Genomic DNA, 7,014 nt, shown 5'->3' on the forward strand with positions numbered 1-7,014 from the left:
CGGGCACCTTCCCAGGGAGGCTCTGGGAGCCCTGAGGGCGGGGTCCTGCTCTGTGGCACCAGACAGCTGGCCCGAGGGTGAGGGTGGCTCCCGGCCGGAACGCGTGCAGCCGACCACAGGCCGGGGGCTCCCCTTTCGTTACCCCACCCCCCGAATGTGCTCACACACGTGCACACAAACGACACGCGAACACACAACGTGTGTGCGTTCACCCACGTATGCACGTGCACAACTGGCCCCCCCACGCGACACGTACCCATAAGACACGCGTGTGCACGCACACGTACGTTCCCACAGTGTACACAGGACACGCACACACCCACGGGTGCAAGGACCTCAGTAGCCCCAGCACTTGCGAGGCGGTCACAGCGGGAGCGGCTCACCCGCCTTCTCCCCCCCCCCCCCCGGGGCTTATTGACGAGGCGGCCGCACCGCCACCTCGAGTCGCTCCCCAGGCCCCAGGGCTGGGTCGGGGGCACCAGTGGGACTAGAGCAAGTGACGACGTGGTTTGATATCAGTTTAAGACTCCTGTCAGGCCTGCTGCTCCCTCCGTGTACCCTCCCCTGGGTCAAGGCCTTGGCCTTGCCCGCGGGAGCTCAGCCGGGTCGAGCTCAGCCTGGAAGGGGGCGGGCATGGGGAGCCCCACCTCTCCCCGCAGCACAGCCCCCCCCCCCCAACTCTGGGCCTTGCCAGGACTGGCCCACGCTCTGTTCTTGTCAAAAGCACGTATATACCAGCCGCGGGGGGCCGCTTCCTTGGTCTGGAGGCGGGTCGGTCCTGGGAGGGCCTGGAGAACAGGGAGGGTCCCTCCCTGCTGACGGACCCCTTCTCCTACCTTCCACACGACCAAACCCACTGTTGAGCGACGGTCATGTGCCCCGAGCAGGTGCCAGCCCGGCTCTGGACGAGGCCCTCGGGAGTGGTCGTGTGGGGAGGGCTCCTGTGGGCTGGGAGGGCCCCAGGTGTAAATGTCCCCGTCCGAGAGCGGCCCGGACAGCTGCAGAGCCAGGAGGGGCCTCGGGGGTCCTTTGCGGGAGACCAGGAAAGCAGTATTGCCCAGGCCCTGCGCTGGTGCTCGGAGGGCAGACCTGTGTCTTCCTAATGAGCCGGGGCAGGGGAGGGGGTGGGGGAGGGCGGGGGGGGGGGGGGCTCCAGGTGGGGGCCGAGCTGCTTGGCCCTCTCTGTCAGTCTGAGCCAGTCCCGGGTGGCCAGGGGCCTGAGATGACCTCTGTGGGGGCCACCCTGCCCCAACCCAGGGTCCTCCCAAGGGTTCTCCAGGACCCAGTCTCTGGGGAGCACACCCGGGACAGCGTGCTTACCCCCCCGCCCCCACATCTCGGTGAGGGAGCACAGAGGAGTCAGGCTGAAGGATGGGGCCAGGAGGCAAGTGAGTCCAGGTGGGCAAGGTTCTGACGCCAACTTCCTGCGGTGAGCAGGGGCCCTGGTGACCCCCCGGAGCGGGAGCACCGCTCTGTCCTATTGAGTTTCCAGTGGTCCAGCAGAGGCCCCGGGCTCCGCATGGGCCCACACGGCACAGCCACCTGGCCTCGGGCCTCCCTGCTGCCTCCAGCTGCCTCAGTGACACCTGCCTGGGGCCGTCACCTGGACCAGAGATGCTGGGCTTGATAGGTTTGCCACCAGCGGGATCAGCCAGCAGGGCTTGGGGTTGGTAACGGGAGAGGTGAGTGTGGGGCAGGGGGATTTGGAGGGACGGTGCTGAGCACTCACTCGCTAGTGACAGGAAGGGGCTAGCCCTGCCATCAGGAAGCAAGCAGGCAGTGTGATGGGAGGATGGGAAATGGGGGGGGGGGTGGCGGCTGCAGGGGAGAGACCCTGCCTAGGACACACATGACAGGAGCTGGTGCCATCGCTGGGCATGAGGACAGCAGCATCCAGTGACAGGAACCCCTCGGAGCCGGTCAGGGAAGTTGTGGGGACCTCAGGCAGCAAGGGGCTGGAGCTCGGGAGGGGAGACCATGTAAAGATCTCAGTCCCCAGCCCCTAGTGCCCAAACGGTCCCATCTGTCCCTAAACTCAAGGGCTGCTGGGGACCTTGTGTTCTGGGAGTGTCAGAATATCGCCATCGCGTTGTTTGTAGCCGCCCTCCAGCCGCCGGGCCCAGGGCACCCAGGTCAGCCTCCCTGACGCATGCAGAGCCCCTGGGGAGTTCTCTGGGGGTGGGGGGAGCCCCCTCGGGAAGCCAGACCCCAACCCCTGGCGCCCGGGTGCCCAAGGCACAGAGCAGCACTGCCCTCTGCTGGAGGCGCCGGGGCAGAGCTCACCCTGCCTCCTCCGCTCCCTTCTTGTCCCATCCCTCTGTCAGCAGGCGCCCCTGCAGCCCCTACCCGCGGCGGCTCCTGATTCTCTGTGCATCAGCGTCCCCAGGAGCTGGCTCCCGGCCCCTGAGCCCATAAATGTGACGGTCTGGGGTGGAGCCAGCATATGTGCCTTGTGGACACGCCCAGCGGGGGCCCAGGCAGCCCAGCCACTGTGTGCTCCGCCTGGACCTCGGTTCCCCGCCCCCGCCCACAATGAAGGCAAAAGGCCTCACACCCCAGAACTGTGATGTGGGTGTGCGAGACCTTGGTCATCCAGGTCAGATGCTCTGAAGTTGCCACCATGCTGTTTTATTTTGCTGTGAAGAGACTCCAACACGGGGCGAGGACCTGGACAGGGGCTGGGGCTGGAGCCTTTAGAGAGACAGAGAGCCCCCGAGGTCCACCTCTGGAGAAGGCCAGGGCTGTGGGCCCGGGTTCTGGGGCCGGGGGCCCAGGAGGTGGCTTTGGAGATGGGGACCCAGAAGGTGGGGCATCATTGTGCCCTTGAAGGTGAAAATCCAAGGGCAGGTTGGAGCTGCCTGCGCGGGGGTGGGGGGGGGGTGGGGGGGCGGTGGGAATCTGGAGGGTGGGGACTTCATTCATTCATTCATTCATTCGTTCACTGGACGACACGCCCCACCGCTTGGACTCCGCACTGCAACCCGAGCACAGCTGTTCTTGACCCTGAGCCTCAGGCCCTGTCTTGACACCTGGTGACCCTGACCCTAGCTGGCAGGGCTGGCTGTGGGGTCTGTGACCAACGCCTATGAAGCAGAGCACGCTGCACACGCCGGGGATGAGAACCCGCTCCCACTGGGGGACTGGCGTGGGGACCGGTGTTGGCTGCGGTGTGTATGGGCACGGGTTGCTTGGGAGCTTCCGGGCCAGTCTGGCCCACTGCCCAGAGAGGATCACGGGGCAGGGGCCGGAATGAACCAGATGGCACCTTCCTTGGCCGCCTGCCCTTCAGGGGTGTCCCGGTGCAGCAGGGCTGGGGAGAAGCTTCGACGGCCTCCCCGGCGGTGGGGACGACAGGCCTCTGGTGCAGACGGGAGAGGGCCTGGCTTCCCCTGCCCTGCCCACACCAGCAGCTGCCACGGTGGCCAGGGCCATCCCGGGAGGCTGGAGGGTCAGGAAGCCGGGCCCCCGGTCCAACCCCAGCTGGAGATCTGGGGGTGCAACGCGTACCTCCCGGGCCTCAGCTTTCCGTCTGTGGCCGGGTGAACGCGGTCGAGAGCGTGCTCCGCAAAGGCTCCGAGTTGAGAGTCACCTCGGAGGGAAGGAGACAAATCAGGGTCGCACAGGGCAGTGGAGCCTGGACCGCGGCCTCCAGGCAGCGCCTGGGGGAAGAGCAGGCCGGCCGACACCTGCGGACCTTCCCTCGCCGGACGCTCTAGCTCCCCGAGGCCAGGTGGGAGCTTCGAAGGTGGAGAGACTTCGGCACGTCGTCTCCCTCAGAGGAGGCTGCAAGGCGGGGCGGTGGGTTCCCCCAGAGCGAGATGTCGCCCAGCGATCACACGGCTGGCCGTTTACACAACGGCCCTGACGACACGCCCACCCAAGCCCGCACACGAACGCTCACGGCAGCTCTGGTCACCATCGGCCCGCACGGGAAGCAGCCCAGACCCCCCCCCCCCCCCGCCCCGGTTAGGTGATGGACACGGAGCACCCTTAGCGAGAACGAGAAATGAGCTGTCAGGCCGCAGAGGGACCTGGACGCATCGCGCACGCGTGCTGGCGGCCGGTGGAGGCCGGGGAGAGAGAGGGCCACGCAGCGTGTGGCTCCATTCACCGGGCCTCCTGGAAAACGCAAAGCCACCGAGCGGGCGAGCAGACACTGGTTTCGGCAGGGGGAGGCTGGGCAGGTGGAGCGCAGGGGACCCTTTGGGGCGGCGAGCCCCGAAACGGTGGATGCGTGGCGTTGCGCGCCTGTCAAAACCCACAGCCCTCGGCCGCCCCAGCAGGGGGCCTTGCGGTGTGCAAACCGAGGGCCCCAGGCCGCCCGGAGAATGCCGGGGCGGAGGCAGACGGGCGCAGAACAGGCTCCCGCATGTAGTGCCATGTGCACGGCCGCCTCGCGGATGGCGGGGGGAGGCGGGGCGGGGGGGCAGAGGTGGGGGTTTGCAAAGCTAAAGGCGGAGGGGGCGTGTGCGGGCGAGCTGGGGCCCATCTGGCACGTGCCTTTAAGTGCGGGGGGCTCGGGCCTGTCCCTGTCGGAGTGGGGGTGACAGGCTGGCGGGGACAGGGGCTGCGGCAGCCACGCGGCGGGTCAGAGCTGGAGACGGGAGTGCGCGCTCCTGCTGGGAGGCACACGGGACCTCCCCGCGCTGTCAGCCGAGGGGACCAGAAGCCGCCGGCGGGCACCCAGACCCCGGCCTCTGACGGGGCCGATTCTAGAGCTGGGCGGGCGGGAGATGGACCTGGGGAGCCCAGAGCGTCTCAGGGCCAGAGAGGGAAAGGGGTCTGGTCAACCAGAACGGCGAAGGCCCAGGAGTGGGGCTCATCGGACGGACACGGGGCGTGACCCGCACGGCTCCGGGTGGCCCAGGCCGCCGGAGGGAGGTCATGCTGGCGGACGGCTCCAGCTGTGACACAGACACCCGTGAGTCCGTCCGTGCTCACCTGAACACATTACGGGGAGGCGGTCAGAGAGCCGCGAGAAAAATGCTAGATAGTTGGCGTAGATGCTTCGCGCCCGGGAGGTGGTGCCTGACCCCGCTCCCGAGCGCGGGCTGGGCCGAGGGACGGGGTCGAAGGGCAGAAGGGGGCCCCACTGTGCAGAAGCCGGGCAGTGTGACCTCGGCCAGTGGCCAGAGCCACCGCCGGTGACGGCCACGGCGTGCGCCCCGAGACGATGTGGTGAGGACGGTGCCTCACCTGGTGGTCCCCACCCCCACCCACCTAAGCACCCACCTGGGGAGCAGATCCCGCGGAGGGACACTCTACGGGCCGCCCGGCCCGTCGTCCTCGGAACAAGGGAAGTCTGGGCAACTCTCCTTCCAGAGGGGTCCAAGGAGACGTGGTGGCTAAATGTCACGTGGGGTCTTGGGGATCCTGGGGGCAGGAAGAGGGCACTGGGCGAAAAACAAAGTCCCGACACACCAGTCCTGGCTCGTTTGTTAGGACAAATGTGCCCAGCAGCGTGACAGGACGGCGTGGAAAGGCCGCTGGGGGGGGGGGCAGGGCGGGGGGGCTCAGCGCGGGGGGCCGCTGAGCCTCTTTGTACCTCTCCGTAAACCTAATGCTGTTCGAAATTCAAAAAGTTTATTTAGAAAATCGAAGCGGCATGTATACAAAAAAAAAAGTCATCGACTGTTGTCTGAGCTCTTACTTACGGAAACCCACGCGTTTCCCTGTGAGCTATTCCAGCTGTTGTCAGTGAAGACTCGGCTTTTCCAGAAAGATTCTACAGCAAGCCCTTATTAGTATCTCATATTTAGAGGCGAGAGAGAGGGAGGGAGGGGGGAGAGGAAAGGAAGGGGGAGGGAAGGAGGGCACCCAGGGTCCTGAGCACACTGGGGACCTCGGAAGCAGGGGCCACACCGCGCGCACGTTACGCTCTGTGGTTCAGCCCCCAGCTCTCCTGCAACACTGGCCGAGCCCCAGGCCCGCCGGACCCGGGGCGGAGGGGCCCCAGAGCCAGGAACCTGCAGGCAAGCCTTCCCGCCAGACAGGCAGGGTTTCTGAGAGTTTCTCCCCGTCCGGGGTTGGGTGGCCAGGGTCGTAGGAGGGAGAGCAAGCAGGCCGTCAGTGCAGGGGGTGGGGAGTGGGGGCTGGGAGTGGAAGGCGGGACTCGCCTGGGCTGCAGGGTCCCCGGTGGGCCGAGTGGAGGCTGCCCACGGGGCCGAGGACCAAGATACGGGCGTTGCGGGAGGGCCATGAGGTCTCAGAGGGCCCCAGGGTGGGGGGAGCAGGTCGGAGGGAGGGGCGTGGGAGTCTGCCAGTGAGGACAACTCCAAAGACCGTCGGCTACGACAGCAGGTGGATTTTCATTAGGAAAACAAAAGCAATCCACACACACACACACACACACACACACACACACATAACGAGCTAGGAGGAAACCAACTGGATTGGGGGGCGGGCTGATTGCCGGTTCCAACCAATGGCAGAGCTGCCTGGAGCACTGTGCTGAGAAGGACTCTGAGGTCTTGTCTGGGGGCAGGAGACGGAGGCCTGACCGGCTGGGTCTGCAGCGGCTTCAGGAGAGTGGAGGCAGGGCACCCGCCAGCCAGTCAGCCGGAACTGTCACTGTGCACCTGCTCCCCTGGGTCAGTTGGGGGTGAGGGGGCAAGTGGGCAGCCGGCTTAAGGGTCTGGAGCCAGCCCCCTTGGGCGGCCACCCCTGTGACTTTGGACAGCCCCTCTTAGGGCTCCAGGAATTCCAACGGTCCCGGACCCCCTCCCCTAGCCCAGGAGTTACGGCCGCTTGTACAGCTGGGTTGCACATCTCCGGGTGGACAGTGGGTGGCGCCATCCAATTATTCCAAGCTGGAAGTCCCTGGATGTTGCAACTTTAGGGGATACATATGCTATGGAACTAGCGGGTTCAGTAAAGCCGATCTCTGCACACGATGAACTCTGCGGATTACGGCGCTGAACGGAGTCAAATTCAAAGAGACACTTCACGGGCTCTTTGTAGTCCCTGCAAACCCCTTTCCTTGACTTGTGGGGCTGCACGTGGGCGTGATTCCGA

This window comes from Prionailurus bengalensis, chromosome D4, assembly GCF_016509475.1.
Source record: "Prionailurus bengalensis isolate Pbe53 chromosome D4, Fcat_Pben_1.1_paternal_pri, whole genome shotgun sequence".
In the NCBI taxonomy this organism is placed as follows: Eukaryota; Metazoa; Chordata; class Mammalia; order Carnivora; family Felidae; genus Prionailurus; species Prionailurus bengalensis.